This window comes from Canis lupus, chromosome 14 (genome assembly GCF_048164855.1).
Source record: "Canis lupus baileyi chromosome 14, mCanLup2.hap1, whole genome shotgun sequence".
Taxonomy (NCBI): Eukaryota; Metazoa; Chordata; class Mammalia; order Carnivora; family Canidae; genus Canis; species Canis lupus.
This window is the reverse complement of record NC_132851.1, coordinates 60,784,027-60,806,714: the sequence shown is the minus strand read 5'-3', so window position 1 is coordinate 60,806,714 and position 22,688 is coordinate 60,784,027. Positions and strand designations below refer to the sequence as shown.

The following is a 22,688-nucleotide window of genomic DNA, read 5'->3' as shown; positions in this document are numbered from 1 at the left end:
TTTGAGTTATGTAGATGCTCCAAACGTTGATGCTTCTTATTAATCAGTATAAACATAATCATATTCATTAATATCAGAACTGATCCCATCATAAAGTCACTAAGTATCAACAGGCACATATAAATTTATCAACATTTATTCTTCATGCTAAATCTCATATTTTATCATTAGCAACAAATACTGTCAGTTGTTTTCATTAGGACAAGTTTCCTTTATTTCAAGATAATTTTTGGCAAATATTGATTCTAAATAACTAGTTTGTCAGTCGTTCTTTTCAAATAAAATCTTGTTCCATGACAAAAGTGGTGAGTTCAGCGTGTGAGTCATACTATTGTTGAAGGCCTTTATTCAGGAGAGCCATTTTAATTCAATATGTAGCAAAAATACTTATGTATACTTCTCATTTCATCATTCAGAATGTTACAAAGCATCCTCAGCCTTAAGATTTTATAGTTTATAATTCTTAATGTTTTATCCAGGGAATTCTTAGATAAAGTTAAATTTTTTTTTCCCCGTGACTGTGTGGCAGTGAAGAATATAGTGATGTCAATACCTTGATTTACTAAGGTATCAGCAGTTTCAACCACTATTGCTTTTGCACCACCAGTTTAATTTCAGAGATCTCTTGAAAGGGTCTCAGAGACCCTCTGGGGTATCAGACCAAGCTTTTGAAACCATTGAGCAATGCTAATTTTTCTAAAGGGAAGTATCTATGATAACCACAAAATAATTTTGTCCATCCATAAATAACCAAGAGTCTTTCATCCATACATATGTACAAAGAAGTATATTGAAGAGGCAGCTAACCCAAGAAGAGGGATGGGGGCAATTGAAGCTGAGATAAGCCATAAAAGATGAACAAGAAGAAATCAGAAAAAGACTTCTTGGTGAAGGGGTGGAGGTACTTGGGTGGGGCATCCAAAGCAGAGAAAACATGCTGTCAAACACTGTGACTGAATACAGCCTCATTTGCTAGGATAGGCTAGATTACTGTAACACACACCTAAATCTGCATAGCTTAATGCGTCACAATTTGTTTCTCACTCATAGACTGTTGGCAGTAGGATGAATTATCAAGGCAGCTGGATGAGCAATTCAGGCTGCTCTTAACTGTGACTTTGCCATGTGAACATGTAGCCTCCACAATCTCCATGGCAGAGAAAGAAAGCTGCTAATAGATCCACTAACAGAACTGAAAATATATCCACAAATGGTCTTAGAGTCTTAGACAGAACTCCTCAAATGGCCCCTTAAATTTTAAGGAGGCTGAGAAATGTGAGAGAACACTTGGATATTTGGAGAGGTATTATTAAACTAAATTGGCCTAACCTAGTTCCACAAAACAGACCCCTGGAACTAATTTCTACTATCGAAAAGAATAGATAGTTTCTATAGATAAACAGTAAAGTGTTCTGTTAATCAACCAGAATGATGACTTATAGGCAGAGTCACACTAAAGTTTCATACCAAAAAAGAGTAGAAATAGAGCTGAAGGGTTTAGACAGTAAGCAAGAGATTCTTTACAGCAAAATGATCAAAAGCTCAGTCTGGTACTGGAGAGCTAACTTTTTTCCTTAAGTGGGTAAAAGAGGGAAATGAAAACAGGTATATGCATTTGCTTTCCACAGATGTGTTAATAAAATTTGTGTCAATCCAATTTATATAAGCTCAATTATATTTTAAATTCCTTAAAATAACCTTGTATATAAATAAATATATTGTTTATTTAAATACATATATTATAAATAAATATATTATTTTGAATTATTTTTCTATGTAGGATATATGTATTTGCTTAAGGAACAATAAATTTAGTTTTTATGTCCGAAATCTGGGCTTATTAAAGAACACCTGTGCTCTACCATTTCTCCCGGCAGAGGGCACTGCAACCCAACCATCAAGCTTCACAGTTTCCATAAATGTCAAACTTACAGAGTAACTTGACAACTAATAAATGGGCAAAGTATAGTCCTGTGAGGAGGCAGGGGAAGACAAAGAAAAAACTTCCCTTCCAGTCCTTTTTTATGGTAAACAAAGAATATAAATTGAGATGCTTAGTGCATGTTCTGATCAATTTGTACCAAGTGTCAAATAAATGGGGATAGCTAATAATAGCCCAGAGGGCACAGTTTTCATAAGGGTGCCATCACCTCTAGCAGGAGTTAAATATGGTTTTGGGAACCATATTTATTTTTTTATTTTTATTTTTTTAAAGGATTTATTTATTTATTTATTTATTTATTCATGAGAAACACACACACAGAGAGGCAGAGACATAGGCAGATGAAGAAGCAGGCTCCCTGCGGGGACCCCAAAGTGAGACTCGATCTGGATTCTGGATTCTCAGATCACTCCCTGAGCCAAAGGCAGATGGTCAAACTTAGGGCGCCTGAGCCACCCAGGCGCCCTAAGTTTCATTTTAAAGGGAAGGATGAAGAACATTCTTGCAAGTGACATTATCAACTTTCATGACAAATAAAGATTTACATAATTGACTAATAAATTCTAAAACCACATGATCTAGTGGAGGGAAAGTATAAACACACAGCAAATTCAAATGCATGGCAGCAATAACAACTGCCCGGTTTAGACCTTGAAACTGTTTCAAATCTACAGTTGCCTCTCTGACCTGCTCCAGACAATCCCAGGCCCCGCAAACATCAGCATGCTTCCTCATCTAACTCACAGATGTGTTCCCCTTTCTCTGTCCATTCATTATTTAACGGCATTACTGTTCTTATACATTATGCCATATTCAACTGGGTTTAAAGCCAAACAGCACATTGAGCCCAGTAGAGGCACATTAGAGCAATAGTTTAAAGCGTGGACGCTGACATCATTAGACCTGTGTTGGAATTCTGTCCCTGCCACTGCACGGCTGTATAAACTTAGCCGACTTTCTTACATTCCTCAGGCCCTCATGTAAAGTAGAAATGATAATGGTTAGTACCCAGGCTTGTACATAATGCAATGAATATAAGGCATTTAATGCAGTGCCTAGAATATAGTAAATCACCCTCCTCCCACAGAGAATGGTGATTGATTGTTACAGAAACTAGATGTTGGCAGGATAGTCCTTATTCTGCTTTTAACTTGCTTCATAGCACCAAAAGCAATCTGGAAATATATTATGCATTTATTTTACTCTGTCTCCTCTCTTTGACTATAAGCTCCCGCAAAAGCAAGAACTCTGTTGTATTCACTACTATCACTCCAGCACTCCAGCATCTAGAACAGTATCTCTACGTGGTGGGCCTTAGGTAAATATTTGCTGAATAAATTAAAAAAATCTACAAAGTACTCATTTCAAGCACATACCACAAGGCAGATTGATTATATGTTATATATCACCATTTTTAGTGAATAATTCAAATTAAAATAGCATCAGGAGACTCTATATTTCCTCTTTATAGTTATCATCGACTCTTTGCCTGAAATGAGAATTCATTAATATGAGGTGCTACTGAAGAATGGTCCCAAATTATGAAACATGTAAGAGGGAAATAAGTCTTTGTTCTGAAAGGATCCTGCTTAAACATGAGAAAGAACATGCTTCTGAGGTATAAGTACATGGCATAGCTATGTGTTTCAGTGCTCAGATGATAAAGACATTAATCAGAGCCTCCTCTAATCCAAGACAGGTTAAACCTCTAATACGTTATTTAAAATTAGGTAATGTGTGTTGTCACTTGGATGACTCAGCATTCAAGTGACAATACATTTCGAATTCCTGCAACCTCAGTCATCATAAGACAATGATCAGATTGCTTACATGCTCGGTATAGCAAGAAACAAGATCTGTGTTTATGTGTTAAGCAAGCAGGTCATGCGAGGATATATTGACCATTTGATGAGAAATTTGGTGTCACCCAAAGTAGTCAATACACAGCATTATGTCAGGAGATGTCTGAGTTTTTAATATAAGTGCTGCATTATTTGATCCCCTGTCATGTTTATTGGACTCCCTAACCTTTATTCTGACATTTGCAGACACATATCAGTTAGATCACCACTAATTATAGGGCAAAAGTTGATAGCTCCACTAAAGTATTCTGTGTGTCTGACCTTCTTTCTCCCCAGAGTTTGATAGGGTCCACTTCATTTTCTTCCTATAACAGGAATGGAAATAGTGGTCATGCTGGTTTTTTTTTTCTCTCATGACTGGTTATTATTCTTTAAACAGTATATTAGCAAATTTGCTCTGGATATTGACCATTAATAAATAGCATGATTAACATAAATCACAATAGTAAGCAAACAAATAATTACACATGGGACAACCTGTTTATCCATATACTCACCTATTGCTACATCAGAATTATTTCTGATATGCCTGTCCCTAAAATATCCTAAACTCCACCTCTTGCAAATCAAGTAAGAGATTTTCAGTGCTAATTACCTGAATAGTTAGATGTATAACTATAAAGCACAGAAGTTAGAATCAGGAAATCTGTCATAGCTCTTCTATTGGCAACTTCCTTTACTTTCTTGGAGCCCAATAAATATAATTTCCTTTTCTGTTCCTCTTTGGCCTCTCAGTCAAGTAACTGTAACCAAGCCCAAAGAGATTCTGTTTTCACAATATAAAACTGCTGATGATATTTTTTAATAAGGTAATTAGGATTTGACTTCAGGAAGAAAGGCTAATGGTAGGGGATCTTAGGGTCACCAATGATTCAATGAGAAAAATTGTATTCCAGTCCCAATTCTGTTAGTCATATTGTGGCTTGAGAAATTGACTCAACCTCCCTGATTTTAGTTTACTTTCCAGATTAATGGGAATAATAGCGTATAGACTTCACAACATTGTTAGGATTAAGGAAACAAAGTACTGAAAATGCTTAGTATAGCAACAGGAAATCAGCAATCTTGATTAAATCAAGAACTGTTCTGAACTCTATTTTGTCATATCCCTTTTTCCTCAAATATTTATTTTGCATGCAAATACGTATGTCAGTATTTTCTACCAGTTACATAACACCAGTTGATTGGGTCTTTTTTGTTGTTGTTGTTTTTATTTTAAGTTCAGTTAGTTAACCAACAGTTATGTCACTTTCAGATGTATGATATAGTAATTCAACACCTCCATACATCACCCAGTGCTCACCACAACAAGTGTGCCCCTTAATTCTCATCACCTATTTTATCCATTGTTCCCACCAACCTCCACTCTAGTAACCATCAGTTTGTTCTCTATAATTAAGAGTTTATTTTCTGATTTGCCTGCCTCTCTCTTTGTTTCCCCTTTGCTCTTCTGTTTTGTTTCTTAAATTCCACATCCGAGTGAAATCATAACGTATTTGTCTTTCTCTGGATGACTTACTTCACTTAGCATTATACTCTAGCTCCTTTATGGAGTTAATGTCCATGTGGACATTGGGGTAAGCAAGTTAGGTAGTAAGTATGGGTGCCGCACTGGTTCCCATAGGTGTCCCTGTGCTCATGCTGAGGGGCAAGGTTGGGAAATGACACCTGCCTGTTTGTTCCTGGAGGGTTCTCTCTGAATGCTGCCTTTCTGGGACACATTTCAAGATGAGCAAATCACCTTTCCACTGTATGCTCCAGGCCCTCTTCAGATCACTGTTTTTGGGCTTTCTGTCCATGGGTTGTTTGCCTGCCTTCTCTCCAAGAGCAGTGCAGTGCTTTCCGGGCTCTGTCCCAGCAAGCTTGCTGACCTTTAAAATTCTAGGCTTTAAGCCCCACTGGTTGCCTGAAATCACAAAATTCTGCCACCCTTGCTTTCCAAGCCAATGGCTACGGGGAATTAATTACCTTTCCCGGGGACTCCCCTGCGTGCTAGGATGTCTCTTGCCCTTCCCCAAGTCCTCCGCTTCCTCACCACCATGGTGGCCTTGGTCTGTTTCTCTCCCAGACTGTGTCTCTACACTTCCTACCTTCTCAATGCGCCCTCCCTTCTGTTTTTAGCTGTGGAGTTTGTTCTGCCATTCTTCAGTTGATTTCTGGAATATTTAGGATGATTTGATGGTTCTAGTTGTATTCATAGAATAAAGCAAAGTGCTCCTACTCTGCCACCATCTGCCCTCTCCTTTTAAATAGGATTTAAAAAATATTTAGAAAGGCACATTTCAAGCATTTTAGGATCTGTTTAATATGTTACAGAATCTAAATTACTAAATATATACAGTAAAGCCGTATCTAACAAGAAGTAAGCAATACTAAAATAAGATTTTCAAACTTGCAGCTGCAAGTCCTAGAAATCTGATATAGTTATATTCAATTATGAAATAGGTATTTAGCTATAGGTATCAGCATAATAAGAAATATCCAAGAATATTTATTGAGTCAACTACTATTGACAGTTAATTTGGAAAGATGAAATTTCTACAAACCCAGCCAAATGGATTCCTTTTCCTGAATTCCTTCTTACTTGTTTTTTTTTTTTTTTTTTTTTTTTTTAAAATATTAAGTTCTTTTTTTTTAAATTTTTATTTATTTATGATAGTCACAGAGAGAGAGAGAGGCACAGAGACACAGGCAGAGGGAGAAGCAGGCTCCATGCACCGGCAGCCCGACGTGGGATTCGATCCCGGGTCTCCAGGATCGCGCCCTGGGCCAAAGGCAGGCGCCAAACCGCTGCGCCACCCAGGGATCCCTCCTTCTTACTTGTTATGGAAAATAACGTGGGGACTGTATTGTTTTCCTTGTTGTCATCTTCATTAGGTTTGTCCTTTTCTTTCTTTCTTCTTTAAAAATAATTTTAAAATCAGAGAAAAGTTACAAAAATATTATGAGAACTTAAATTTCTCATCACACTGCTGTTGTAAGCATTAAAGAGGCAACAATCCATGTTTTCACTCTACTAATAAATTAACAAATTATTATATATGTATGTACATACATATATGTATGTGAGATATATAGAGTTAGAGATAAGCTATAAAGGCTAAGAAAAATAAGTAAGCAGAGGTTGAGAATAGAGAGTGACAGAGCCACTATTTTAGAGAACATGGTCAGAGAAGCACCTTTGATGAGTGACATTTGAGTAGAGATGTGAAAGAAATGAAGGAGCAAGACTTGTAAGTATCTCCAGGAAGAGTTTCAAAGAGGGAGAGTATAGAAACTACAAAGGCTGAGGACAACATAGCTGGAACTGAATGAAAATTAGGTTGGAAAGAACAAAGTAGTAGAGCAGGATTATATATGGTTTTCTAAGCTAAGATCAAACTGAATGTTATTCTAACTGTGCTGAAAAGGCACTTGAGGAGTTTATGCCAGGCAGCAACATATTCTGACTAATATTTCAATGAGATCACTCTAATTGTTGTATTCAGGTTAGATTGAATGGGACCAATCATGGAAGTCGTGATACCAGTTAGGAGGTAATGCAGTACTTCAGATGACTGATGATGAGGTTATTGATTAGAGTGGTATTGGTGAAGATGGTACAAGTGGTCAGATCTGAATTTTGAGGATAGAAACTAGAACTTTCTAATGGGGGATCCCTGGGTGGCGCAGTGGTTTGGCGCCTGCCTTTGGCCCAGGGCGCGATCCTGGAGACCCGGGATCGAATCCCACATCCGGCTCCCAGTGCATGGAGCCTGCTTCTCCCTCTGCCTGTGTCTCTGCCTCTCTCTCTCTCTCTGTGTGTGTGACTATCATAAATAAATAAAAATTAAAAAAAAAAAAAAAAAAAAAAAAAAAAGAACTTTCTAATGGATTGGATGTGGAGAGGAATCTAGGATGGCTTCAAGGTTTTTGTCATGACCAACTGGGTGAGGAATGGTTGCAATTTACTGAGACTGAGACTGAGTGAGAAGTAGCAGTCAGGAAGGTTAGGGAGAACTAATCGTTAAGGTTGGGACATGTTAATATAAGATGCCTGCATGAAATACAAGTGAGTGTGTTGAGCAGAGATTTAGATATGCAAGTCTGGAGTTCAGAGAAGGAATCAAGACTGGAAATATAAGTTTGAGAACCATGAACATATAAAGAGTATATTTGAAACAAAGAAAATCCATGGAAGTTAGAGAGTAAATATGATAGAGAAGATATCTGAAGGCTGAGCCCTGAAAACTTGCAAGATTGACTGGCTGGAAACAGTAGGGATTCAGCAAGTAGTTTCTCAGTCATTGCCCTGTAATTAGCAGTTGTTGAGGAGTCATGTAACTCCCAGTTGATTCATGTTTCAAGTATTAGATACAATCTACTAATGTCACAGGTACACTAAGAGCATGGGGTGGCAGTAATTTGAATATATTTCCTTTGTTAATTAGGAATAATTTAAAGGCAAAAAGTAGCTACAGATTTTTTTCCTTTGGGTATTTGATCAACAAGCTTTTTTTTTTTTTTTTTGAAGATTTTCTTTATTTATTCATGAGCGACAGAGAGAGAGAGAGAGAGAGAGAGAGGCAGAGACACAGACAGAAGGAGAAACTGGCTCCATGCAGGGAGCTTGATGTGGGACTCGATCCCTGGACTCCAGGATCATGCCCTGGGCCAAAGGCAGGCGCTAAACTGCTGAGCCACCCAGGGATCTCCAATCAACAACCTTTTGAATCAGAGGTTTTAATCAAATACTAAAAATACTGTGAGTAATTTAATTTATGTAATAATGTTTGCCAAATCCTTCAAATTTTTAGTGCCTAAAAGCATGCCTTACAGTAGTAGAAGCTGAATAAATATTAGCTACATACTGTAACTTTTCCCTGGCAGGTACTTAAGAATCGCAAAGCCATTTTATGTATTGACAAAGAACACTCAAATTATTAGAGTAGAGGTTATTTCCTATTCATTTTCTTTAGCTGCATAAAGGAATATGAATAAGAAAAAAGGTATCTCTTGAAATAAAGATCCCATATCTAAATTCTTTCATCAGTATTTTAACTTCTGACTTAGTGTGAGGCTTGGGTCAAACTGCATAACCCTCTTATAGACTGAGCATAATTTTTTCTTTCTACATGTTGGAAGCTGTAAGATTTGACAGGATTGTGTACTGTCCTCAGAACTCTCTGATAGAGCCAGCAATAATGCTAGTGGTGATTATAGGGGTGTTAGAATGATGTCTCAATTGACCAGCTGTTGTTTTTAGCATGGCCCTATGATTGGCTAAAAAAGATGGCATGTGACTAGTTTTCAATTGGCAAGAACCCTTTTGAAACTGGGGCTCTTGTCTGACTCAGATTGAAAGGGTTAAGCTCTAGGAGAAGGAGGTTAACTGCATTGTCTGTCGTATATTTCGGATGTCAGAGAAAAGATTCCAGAGTTGCATTCTAGGATCATTTCCAACAGCTGCCAGCCAAAGAAGTAGAAACTGTCTAATGACGGAACCACTTCAATACCAGAAACTACAAGGTATGGAAACAATGGTTAAAAGGATTAAAGACATATTTTAAAATCCATTTACTTTCCTCCTATGCCCTGTTATATTTACTATGATATGATTTCAAAAAATTCACTTCTCATGCTTACATTTTAAATCTGTCTTTTTCAAATTTTATCCTCTCTTGAATGATTAGGCATTTCAATTTATTGCATTATTATGTACTTACAGTCAATTTAAAAAAATATTGTGGGAGGTTTATAATGGCATTTATGTTGTTTGAAAACTTAATTTTTTATTTTTATTTTTAAAGACTTTATTTATTCATGAGACAGAGAGAGAGGCAGAGACACAGGCAGAGGGAGAAGCAGGCTCCATGGAGGGAGCCCAACGTGGGACTCGATCCTGGGTCCTCAGGATCAGGCCCTGGGCTGAAGGCCACGCTAAACCGCTGAGCCACCAGCGTTGCCCAAAAACTTTAATTCAGTGTGTACCAAAGACTCCTGGGAACCCCTGAGATTCTCATGGGCTTTTGACATCAAAATTTAAGTATCATTAGTGGTTTTGCTATGTTGACATTTGTACTGATTGAAGCGAAAGCAATGATGATTAAAACTGCTGGACCTTAGTGTGAATCAAGGCAATAGCACCACACTGCACCCCACTGCCATTGTTTTTTGATTTCAAGCATTCCAGAAAAAAAGAATTCCAGTTTCACTTAAGAATGTTATTGATGAAGAACAAAAAGTATTAATTTTATTAAATCTTGACCTTTAGGTACAGCCCTTTATTAGTACACCTGGTGACAAAATGAAAACACCTCTGCTTCATACTGAAATGCAATGGTCTTGAGGAAAGTTTTTAGATATTTGAAAAAAGCTGTAAAAGCTACTATTTAACATACAGCATCATTTTTACTTTAAAGAGAAACTGACAGACAAACTATGGTTACTTAGGTTTAGTTTTTTTGGCAGGTAGCTATTAAAAATTAATAAAGGAAGCTGTGACTTCAAAGAAAACAATAATTTGTTGTTTGTGATAAAGTTCAAACTCACTAGTGTAAATTCAAATTTTTAAAAACTTGCATGATCCCCTGTAAATTTTACGGCTTTCAGTATACTTACTTTTTATAATGAGATTGGTGTTGGTATTAAGAAATATGGAGAGCTTTTGATATCATATAAATAAATGTGTCAATACTTGAGAGATATGGATGATTATGTGAATTAAGTGAATCAGTTCTTTAAAAAGAGCAAGTGCATAATATTACAAAATCATACACACTTAAAGATCCACTCAAAGTAGAAAAATACTGATGGGTTTTAACATAACAAAGTACAAAAATTTCATTGATATGGCCTCAGATTCTACAGGGCAACAACTAACCTTTAAGAAATTGCCATTTTTCAAGTTTTGCTGTAAAATCAAGAATATCCACAATTATTTGAAAACCTATCATAATACTCTTTCTTTCCAATTACATCTCTATGTGAGATAGAATTTTCCTAAAATACTTCAATCAAGACAATTAATGGCAAACCAAGAACAAATAGACATTTCACATTTTTTTGAAAATAAATCTTTTAAAAATAAAAATGTTATTTTTAAATGGTTTATTTTTATTGTAAATAAATAAATATTTTAAATTTCTTAGTTTTAACTTCTAATACTGCAAGTATTGATAGTCTGCATAAACCATAGCTATTTAAGGTCTTCAGTAATTTTTAAGGGCATGGGGTGGTCCTAAGAACAAAATATCAGAGGACCACCGATTTGTTTCTTTTCAAGGGAGAAAAGAGTAGCAGGTTTATGTAATGATATGGTGCTAATTCATTAGCCTTGAAGCTAGATTTTAAAAATATATAAGCCCACAAAAAAAGCTGTTTCTTTTTTTCATTTAGTGACTCAGTCCATGACATATTTAACATAGTGATTATGTATCTAATAACTGTGCAGATCAGAAACTTTAAAATGTATAATGCTAGTGCTCTCAGTGATATATTTTGTTTATTCGTTTAATTAATGCTTATCTCCTGGATCCCTGCATTTAACATAATCATTTCCACAATCACACTGCATCTTGAACAAGGTATATTTTTGATGATCAGAACTTTGTTTGATCCTACTACAGATAGTCTTAGATTCATCATAGGTCATGGGATTAAAATCATGGAAGTATAATTATTTTAGAATTTAAAAAAAAAAGAGATGGGATGAGGTAATCCAAACTTTCTTTTGACAAAAACAAAAATAGAGGCCCAGAGAGGGGTAGATAACATACAAGGTCAGTATGTGACTAATTCTGGAACTGGGATCTGGTTTCCTAGTCAAAAATATTCTTTTCAGTATACTGGTATTTATTCTCTATCTCCTGATATGTGAAACTTTTGCTCTTGAGTGCAAAATATTGACTTACGATGTTAACCACAATTCCAAAAACTGGTGATCTTTGAAACTTTCACCCACTTCTTCAGCCCAGTGAGAGTGCTCAATTTTATTAAGTTCATGTTTGAGGTATTAAATCACCGGTAGAAAGATTCAATGCTGAAAATCAGATTTGGAACTTTAGCCTGATTTTCCAGGTAGTACTGTTAGTACTGTCCTTGTTGCTGCCTTACCTGCTTTGTAAAACCATGCATTATTTACTGTGATTATTTGGGTAACTGCTAAACTGAAGCCTCTGAGAGATTATGTGTGGAAAGCATTTGAAGAGCCACAATTTGAGAACATTCTGAGGTTTATACCTAAAGGAACATTAAACATTAAAATTGTCAGAATTTGGGATCGCTGTGTGGCTCCTTGGTTTGGCGCCTGCCTTTGGCCCAAGGCACGATCGTGGAGTCCCGGGCTCCCTGCATGGATCCTGCTTCTCCCTCTGCCTGTATCTCTCCTCTCTCTCTCTCTGTCTCTATGAATAAATAAATAAAATCTCAAAAAAAAAAAAAGTATTCCATTTACTCAGTAATTGTGTTATCAGTTTTCATGTATAAAAATAAACCATTTAGCCTTTTGTATATTTTTCTGCATATCTTTGTAGTATTTTTTTCTTCTCTTTAAAATATGTGTAGCTTTCTTTATATGGTTATTGAACATTTCTTAAGGACATTACTAGTTACATTCACCATTTTTGCTTTGTGAAAAGATTTTATTATTTACAACTGGCCAATACTGATAAAGTTATTATTGGCCATATTTACTTTTTGAATCAATACACTTTGAATTCTTTGATTATTTAGCTAATTAGTCCTTAACTAACTTGGATTTTCTTTCTAGAAAATCACATTATCTTCAAATAATTTACCTACCAGCCTTTCAATAATTAAATGTCCTTTTACAATTACTGCCATATCATATTATCACGAGCATATGGAAAACTGTTAAATAATATTGAAACCCCTCATTTTAATAATGAGAAAAACCATCACTTAGGAGAAATGATAACCTATATTAAAACTAGTTAGAGAGGCACCTCAGTGGCTCAGTGGTTGAGCATCTGCCTTTGGCTCAGGTACTGATCCCAGGGTCCTGGGATCAGTCCTGCATCGGGCTCCCCACAGGGAGCCAGCTTCTCCCTCTGCCTATGTCTCTGTCTCTCTGTGTCTCTCATGAATAAATAAATAAAATTAAAAAAATAAAACTAGAAAAAAAGTGTGCATATTAATCTGTAATCAGTCCCTACAATCTCTACTGAAAAAGATTTAAGGTCATTTTCTCCCTTGGCATAAGATAACTGAATTGTTGTTTATGTAAAACACAGAATAAATCATCCTTCAAAATCTTTGCCTAAATATATTTCATAAAATTTTAGCTGTGTATAGTAAATTTTTGGAAATTGTGTAATAATGGTTAAATCCTTGTTTACAACTGGTCTCTATCATAAACTGAAGAGTACATAAGAGAGAAATAATTTGTAATATTTGAGACGTATCATTAAGTATAAACTTCGCATCTTGCTGTTATTAGGTATCTAACTATAGTTTTCATGAGGAAATCCTGGCCAGCCAACATTGCATCATGACTGGTTTCATACATAAATTATGGGCATAAAATAACTCCTCCAGTGAGAAGTATTTGAATAATGCATAGATAATGATAGAGATACGTAGGGAATTAGTACACTCACCGGAGATGAATGAAACAAGGCACAGGGTATAAAAAGGGATGGAGAGGGGTGCCTGTGTGGTTCAGTTGGTTAGGCATCTGCCTTCAGCTCAGGTTATACAGGATCCCAGGCTCCTGGGATCCAGCCCGACTTGGGCTCCCCGCTTGACAGGGAGTCTGCTTCTCTCTCTTCCTCTCCCTCTCTCAAATAAATAAATAAATCTTTAAAACAAAGGTATGGAGATTAATGGACTTCAGTGTTACATGAATTTGAACTAGAAATTGGCCAGAATTCAATGAGAATAATAGTATATTTTCAGACAGGGAGTAAGGTTAGAGAAGAAATTGAAAAATGGTACTCAGGGCCAGTCTTGGAAATGGAAATTCCAGAGTAAAGTTGGGAGGTCTTTCAGTGATATCCACCCTTCAGCCTGGATATTGGCTTTGATTACTATTTTCTCTGTTGTCTGTGCCTTCTAGTAAAGAGGCCAAAGGAAGTTAATTAGCTCTTTCATTTCTATTTTCACCTCTTGCTATCAGAAAGCTAGTTTATTTCTAATTTTAAATCATATCTAGTTCATGGGGCCCCAGGGGAACTATTTAATTCATTTTAGAACAGTCTTGGTAGTTTTAGTTTGAATGGCTAAGGATCAAATCAGAGTGATATTTTTCAAACTCAGTGCCATTACCTGTTAGTAGAAAAGACTGTCTTGTGAAACACACACACACACACACACACTCACACACATATACACACAAATATAGATGTATGATACTGTGATATAAAATGTATTTTTACTGTAGAACATAATAAAAATTTGGGAGAAAAAAAAACTGCACTAAGATGTGTCAGAAGCCTCAATACTGAACCGGAAAAATCTAATGTCCACAGGATAATTTTAGAGCATAATATAGGAGGTAAGGTGGGGGTGGTGCATCAGTGGGACTAGTCCTCCCCCAGCAGGGAGGAATATTTTATCAATGCTGTTGTTTAGAATTTCTAGTGCATGATGACATTAATGAGCACACCAACTTTAATCAGTTTCCTTTTGCTTTGAAATTCTTTACAGACACAGTGCCCTCCTATTTGCTTCATGCAGAATAGACTGCTTCTATATAACCCCTGGCTTCAGACTTGGAGTGCCATTGCTTCAGAGCAGCAATGGAAGTTCAAGTTATTACATACTAGAGTCAATCTCTTTTTATCAACTTATCAATGAAGATTATAAGCCACTTATGAATAAGATATAAGCCACTGTAATACCTAAATCAGCCACTAAGAAAGGAAAGAAAATGTTTAGAGGAAATGGCTGTCCTGATTTCTCTTACGTATAATTCATTGGAAGATTCTTTTTGCTTAGCAGCTGAGAAAGATGGAATTCATAAAGAGTTCTGAAAAGCTAACTGCAATTTTTATGCAGAAATTTTTTTTTTACTTCCAAAATTAAGGAGAGAGAAAAAAAGATCACATTTCCAATTTCCAGAAGTTATGTAAAAAATAAATATAGTTGTAGTTTGGAATGGAATAAGATAAATCAGCCAGTGAGTGGTAATTGGACACCTACCATAGTAGGGTCTATACCAGACACCAGAAGATATCTCAGAAGTAAAAGATCCACTTTCTGGTCTCTAGGATTTTGTATAAAGTTGAAGAGACAAAACTACAATACATAATAGCCAAAAACACAAAACCATGTCATAGATTTTTAAGTGTTGGAGAAGTCTACCACTGGAGAAGCTAAGAGTTCTAGAACAATATACCACTTTTACTAAATTATTGATAATGAGAATGATGTAATGTCAATTGACTACTCTTGTTAGATACTGTTCCAAGTCGTCTACATTCATTATTTCATTTGCTATACTAACTGTTCTAGAAGATAGGCGCTATTTTCATCCTTCTCCCACAAGTGAAGGAATTGAGGAACAGAGATTAAGTGACTTAACCAAGGTCACAGAGTCAATGGCAGAACAAGAATTTGAATCAAAGCAGTCAGTACCCAGAAATTGCACTTTATTTTATTTTTTAAAAATATTTTATTTATTTATTTGAGAGAGAGAGAGAGAAATAGAGAGAGAGAGAGAGAGAGAGAGAGAGAGTGAGCACATAGCTGTGGGGGAGGGGCAGAGGGAGAGGAAGAAGCAGAATCTCCTCTGAGCAGGGAGCTTGGATGTGGGACTCCATCCCAGGATACTGAGATCCTGACCTGAGCTGATGCAGATGCTTGACTGAGCCACCCAGACATCACAGGAATTGCACTTTAAACTGCAACTTTAGGGCACCTGGGTGGCTCAGTTGGTTAAGCGTCTGCCTTTGGCTCCTGTCATGATCCCCGGGGCCTGGGTTGAAGCCCCACCTTGGGCTCTCTGCTCAGCGGGGAGCCTCTTCTCCCTCTCCCTTTGCCTGCTCCCCCTGCTTGTGCTCTCTCTCTGTCAAATGAATAGATAAAATCTTTACAAAAGTAAAATAAAATAAACTGCTACCTCAAACAGTCAGAGATTTCATTAAGGAGGTGGTAATTGAGTTGAGCTTTTACAAAGTGTCATACTGAAGTGAGAGAAAATAATAGGGAGAACACTCTAATGGGAAAGAGGTTTAATAACAGAAATTACAAAGTCAGAATGAATATTACATGTCTTAAGAATGACAAAGCTTAATTAAGCTTAAAGTTCATGATACAATGTATCATGGGAAATAGACTTGGGATGAATTTGATTCTTAGAGGATTTTAGAATTTCATTGAGTACATTCTTGATAAGATAGAAAATACAGAAGCTATTATAAGCTTTCAAAAATAGTCACATGATGAAAGTCATGTGTATGGATGATTAGTCTTTAATGAACATGAAGGTGAAGTGGAAGGAGAAAAGAACAAGAGACACAGAATTCACCTGGAAAGCTGTAATAATAGTCTTAAGTTAGTTTAGGATGGGAAAGGAATATATGGACCAAAGAAATAATTTGAGGGAATAATTACCAAAATCATTGGCTACATAGAGAATTAAGGTGAGTACTGAGTCAAAGATACCTTTTGATTTTTAAGTGTAGGTGATTAGGACATTGGATGGTGCCACGTACAATGACAGAAAAGCTTGGAGGCATGAAGATTTGTTAAGTTTGAGATACCTGACAAGACAGTAAACATTCTCTAAAAGCAGGGTGGTGTTATATTTAACCAATTTAGCCTTAGCAATATGACAGGCACAATGCCTGGCACATACTGGATGGTCAAGAAAATGTTTTTTAAAATGCCTAGCACATAGTAGGTGGTCAAGAAAATATTTTTTAAAATATATGTTTGAATATAGTAATGGTAAAGCAATGAAACAAAAACTCAATAGGCAACTATAGGACTACAACTTTAATGAGGGAATAAAGTGGGATATAGATTGAGGAATTGTCTGAGTAGAGGAGAGTCCTATAGAGTTATGAGGATTAATTAATTTTTGAAAGAGAAATCTGTTTTGAAAAAAATCTGGAGGATCTGTATAGAAGCCTCCTACTTGAGGTCTTAAAGGACTACTTTCAATCTAAAAATTATGAAGAAAAATAAATTATTATTTTGCACATGTGTCAGAATAGTCTCTGCATTTAACCTTGTTGAGGGAGCTTATGGTGTGTTGATCAGTTTGACACATCCCTTCTTTCAAAGTCACTGATATATATAGCTAATACACAAGAATGTAGAATACATTAGTCTGTCAAACTCAGATCCAATATCATTTGATGAAGATGAGAATATCTCAGTCTGCTTAATTGCAAATGAGAAACACCTAGTATTTTTTGAAAGTGCACACTGGAAAATGTTAGATCATATTCGTAGTTTATGTTTTAACATCTAGGAATGGTATGCACCAAAACAATGGCAGTGGTTAATTCTGAGTGGTATGGGGAGAAAAAAGAGACTAGAAGAGTAGACATTAAAGAGACTTTAGTAATATCTTTAATATTTAATTACGTTTTAGCAAGAGGCTGGATGTATCATATTATTTAAAGGTATTAGAAACAGGGATCCCTGGGTGGCGCAGCGGTTTGGCGCCTGCCTTCGGCCCAGGGCGCGATCCTGGAGACCCGGGATCGAATCCCACGTCAGGCTCCCGGTGCATGGAGCCTGCTTCTCCCTCTGCCTGTGTCTCTGCCTCTCTCTCTCTCTCTCTCTCTGTGACTATCATAAATAAATAAAAAAAAAAAAATTTATAAAAAAAAAAAAAAAAAAAAAAAAAAAAAAATAAAGGTATTAGAAACAAGAACATACATTTTCTCCTATACTTCTCTGAAAGAACTAACACTTCCCAATAGGTCAAAATTTTGTTTGTTTCTTTATTAACCTTTTCCATCTTTTGAAGAAAGTTTATCTAAAACTAGATATTTTCATTCATAAACAATTCACTTAGTCAAAATACATAAAAAAATTGCAATACATTAAAATATGATGAAAGCAAAACAACAAATGATAGTGCCAATGTCAACCAAACCCCTAGCCTAGGATGGCATCTGTGGACCTGGCATCCAACGCTGAGTGAAAATGCCAATCCCAATCAAGGAATTATTTTTTTTTTCTGATTCATCTCTAGACCCAATTTATTTATTTAGTATATTTTTTTTTATTGGAGTTCGATTTGCCAACATATAGCATAACACCCAGTGCTCATCCGGTCAAGTGCCCCCCCTCAGTGCCCGTCACCCAGTCACCCCATCTCCCCTCCCATCTCCCCTTCCACTACCCCTTGTTTGTTTCCCAGAATTAGGAGTCTCTCATGTTCTGTCACCTTCTCTGATTTTACCCATGCAAGGAATTAAACACTAGTAGTGCATTGCTTCTTTTTTCATATTCTGTAGATGAAGAAATACATATAAAATAAGTTCTAGCAGTTTCCTCCCACACCTCTGCTAATGATATTGTGCTTCACCCCCTTATAGAGTGTGAGCACTTCTCTTTGAAGACTAGATTGTACCACACACACTAGCCTATATATACTCTACATGTCAATAACTAGAGGTATGTTGGTAAAAATCAAAGCTTACTCTTGGGATGGTTCTTCAACATTTCTGGAACAAGAAATATTCCCTAGAAGTTATCTCAGATGCAATCAACAGAACTATGTAAGGAAATATTGTTAGAACAAATCATATCACTTCTGGGATTTACCCAGTCTAGGGCAGCCAATCTTGGTTTATCAAACTGAGAAAACTGATCTCTCTAAATGTCATCAGGATATTGATTATTTCATTCAACAAATTGACAGTAGACATAAACATTTCCCTAATTCTACCTTCATTCCCAGATTGAATGTCTCAGACTACATCCTTCCATAGTAATTTATCAAAGTAATAAATAAAATTAAGAGTAAGCTGAACTTTTTAAACATCCCATTTATTCTTCCAAGTTTTACCTGCAAAGTTTTGTGGGTTTTTTTTTAATACTTCCAAAGTTGTCCTAATAGCCTAAATAGACTAACTTAGGTCCCCCAAATTGTTTACTCATGTAATTTGAAACTGCACTTTCTATGAGTTATTATAACATTCCGCTGAAGTCTTTAATTTATGTGTAGATGGGATAAAGCCATTTAATCAATTAATCTAAATTATTAGTCAAAGGTTACAAGGCAAATTTGTAGTGAATTTACTAAAGAAACAAATCACATGAAAATGTGAATGAGACGTGATAGAATTCTTATATACAGCACTTGGGAAGTATTGGAACACATTCAATTCACATTTGAAAATACTTAATTCTGGAAGCAAATGTTGCACAATTTTATACTTATTTTGTGAAGTTCAACTGTAAATGTTCAACTTAGAAGAACTCTCTTGATTTTGGGAAAAAACAAAATCAAAATCAGACCTGTTCTACCTTAGATATCAGAAAATTAAAAATTGAATTAAAATGATAAATTTTGTTTACTGTAATTATTGATAGTTATTGAAACTCTTGATTCTAAGATACGATAAGACCAAAAAGTGGGATGCCTGGGTGGCTCAGTGGTTGAGCGCCTCCCTTTGGCTCAGGGCATGATCCTGGGGTCCCAGGATCGAGTCCTACATCAGGCTTCCTGCAAGGAGCCTGCTTCTCTCTCTGCCTATGTCTCTGCCTCTCTCTGTGTGTCTCTCATGAATAAATAAATAAAATGTTTTTCTTTTAAAAAAAAGACACAAAGGACGTTAAATAATCATGAACTGAAAGAACATTGGGAGAACAGTGCATAATTTATAGCTATAAATATGATTTGACATCAGAAAACTGGACTTGTGTTTCTAGAATATTCTGTAAATCCTTCAACCTTTTTTGTACTTAACATATAAAACAAAGCAAAAATTCCTTCATATTTCTTTCTCATCCTTCCTTCCTAATCATTAAATTGGAGCTAAGAATGAGTCCAATAAATTATGAAAATGAGTAAACTAGATATGTCTATAACATATAGACTCATATTTGTATCTATTTTACAAGCTTTTACAGAGATTAAAGACTATCTTAGTTGGCATGATATGAAATGTAAGGTCGATGATATTTTAATTCAAATATAGATTGAAATAAAACTGTGAACATTCACTGACAGGAAATGTTGCTTGTTTGGCTTCTCTAAATCCTGGAATTTTCACTATAGTAGTCAAGTATGCTACTGTAGCATTTGTACGTCTGCCCTGATGACTGTACTTTATTATGATCTTTTGCTTGATGTTTGTCTTCTTTGCTCACTTGTAAGGTCTTTGCAGATGGAAATTAATCTTGTTTGCTACAGTGTGCCTAGCAATTAGCACAGTTTGGCACAGACTAGGTGTTCAAGAAACATTAATGATAGTATGCATGAATAAAATGAGAGCTTGGGTCCAATTTCCTAAGGGATTTAACTGAGGAATTTCTGGAGATGACAAAGTATCATGATTATTTTGGATGAGCACATGTTTTGAAATGAGAACTATACAGATATACCTATTCAATAATTAAAGTTTTTTTAAAATGCAACCATATAAGATATATGATAAATCTTAACGTAAATTTACATTGTTTCATTAAAAATCTTGTGAAAATTCTTAATTGTATGGGTAAGAGTATGTATCTGTTGTAGTATAGATTGGATTCTTTCTTCTCTTGCTTTTCCTCTTCTTCCTTCTCCTGTGTGTCTTTCTTTTTCTGCATCTCCTTCTCTGTCTTCTGCTCTTTCTCTTATCCCTCCTTTTCCTGCTTCTCTTCCTCTTATCATTTCTTCTAGAGTCTGGGACATTAATTTTTACCTACAAAAGGTAGTACAGTTACACATATGGAAGGAAAGAAGAAAGAAAAAGAAAAGGAAGGAAGGGCGGGAGGGAGGTAGTACAAGTGTACATACATCATCAGAACTGTCCTGAGAATTTGGAAACTTTTTTCCACATAGAAAAACAGCCTTCCCTATGCACATTCCCTTGAGACTTCCAGGAAGAATAAACTGTCAACCATATAAGGAGTATAAGACCATCAGATTAGAGTTGGGTTGGGTCCTACGGGTAGGATAATTGGATATAATCGATCAACATTATCTCAAAGATCATCAGTTTCAACAGTTCTCAATGTGTCTTATAACATAGAACCTATGATGAAATCTGATGAAAATGATAAACCTTGCCTTAGAAAAATGTATACATGTGCATATGAATAAATTTTATAGTAATTTCAGTAAATCCAACTGAAACATATTTGTAGTCCTTGGACCTAGTCCAAACTCTGAAATTATCTAATTTATCTATCCATCTATCATCACCTACCTATATATCTCTTAATCCATCATCTATGTACAGAATGAGATCTAGAGATGTTACCTGCATTGTTCAGACACACAACTATGAGGTGGCAGTCAGTTCTGTCACCAGGGCACTTAGCTTCCTGATCATGTTTTTTTTTTTTTTTTTTTTTTTTTTCTTTTTTTCTACTCCTCATCCTGGAAAGGAGATTAGAGAGAGAGAAGGGTGGGGTTTGTTGTTGTTTCTTTTTTTTTCTTTTTGCACATCTCTGGCATTCTTATAGTTGTTTTTAAACAGTTACTAGCCTTTATTCTAAGAAATAGCCTAAAATAGTCTATAAAAGATTGTTTCGGTCACAAATTTAGTAAAGAAATTATAGGATGTATTTAATCACTACTGTATGATTCCCGTGGTTCTTCCCAAACCTTTACTGACTCTCCTAGAGGAAACAGTATCAGCTTCTCTGTTTCTATTAACCTCATCATGTTTCTAAGTAAGAAAATACCCTAACTGATCAAACAGATAGCATTGTGCTGCTAGCAAAGGTTAAAAAAAATATTATTCCAGAAAAGAAACAGATTAAATTGTGCAGCAGCATTTTGGCAGTGCTCACAACAAAACTACCACTTGTGGCTAGCAAGCCGCCAGCTGTCCCCTGGACTATTAATTTTGTACAAGTGGAAAATGAGTTGAAAACATATCATGGCTCTAAGATAGAATGAAAACCAATAAAAAAAAAAAAAAGAAAGGCAATCATGACTTGTTTAGTCCAGGAAATGCATCAGTTTTGGAGGAAGAGTTTTCCTGGACAACTGGATCCATATACTTGAGAGATGAAGCAAAAACCTAGATATTCCTAGTGGGATCCCTGGGTGGCGCAGGGGTTTGGCGCCTGCCTTTGGCCCAGGGCACGATCCTGGAGACCCGGAATCGAGTCCCACATCGGGCTCCCGGTGCATGGAGTCTGCTTCTCCCTCTGCCTGTGTCTCTGCCTCTCTCTCTCTCTCTCTCTGTGACTATCATAAATTAAAAAAAAAAAACAAAAAAAAAAAACCCCTAGATATTAGATATTCCTAGTTCATCAGTTTGATTTGGGAAATCAGTATGGAATAAATGCAATCTTACTTATAGTCATAAGCTATGCTCTTCATAGTATTGCATCATGATGTCAAACATATCATCTATAAAGCTTTTCAACATGGATTTGTTTTCTGTTGCTATTCATGAATTTGGCCATTCCCTGCTCATTGTCCATTTCAGTGATTCAGGGCATTAATTATCTGATCTTTCTGATGACAGAGAAGCATATATATTCTCTGTGAAGACCCAGGGAAACCCTTCCTTATATCATTTTTGCATATTATAAGTGGCCATTTTGGATTTTGCCATTTGATTCTGATGCTGTATCTATGCTCAAAGAATTTTTAAAGAAAGACCCTTTTGGTGGAAGCATCCTTGGCATTAGGAAGTTTGTGTTTTTTTCAATTTTTCCCTTAAAAACTATCCTACCAGCTAGCTCAAGGTGCTTACCAAGTTGGAGATCAAGCTCAAGTTTTTTTTCTTTCTAAAGATGACAGGTTTTAATTA

At 35.9% G+C, this 22,688-nt stretch overlaps 1 protein-coding gene and 1 long non-coding RNA gene across 2 annotated transcripts in view; one reads left to right on the top strand and one right to left on the bottom strand.

Moving 5' to 3' along the window:
* The first annotated feature begins 9,149 nt into the window (after nucleotides 1–9,149).
* The window catches only part of LOC140604155 (transmembrane protease serine 11F), a 93,789-nt gene continuing 80,250 nt past the window's right edge, over nucleotides 9,150–22,688 (top strand). Inside the window, exon 1 of the mRNA XM_072775241.1 lies at nucleotides 9,150–9,312. The gene's annotated coding sequence lies outside the window, so the exon portion shown is untranslated. The remainder of the gene's footprint in view (nucleotides 9,313–22,688) is intronic.
* Nucleotides 19,857–22,688, bottom strand: part of LOC140604156 (uncharacterized) — a 78,079-nt gene continuing 75,247 nt past the window's right edge. Inside the window, exon 3 of the long non-coding RNA XR_012007183.1 lies at nucleotides 19,857–20,618. This is a non-coding gene — a long non-coding RNA (uncharacterized lncRNA). The remainder of the gene's footprint in view (nucleotides 20,619–22,688) is intronic.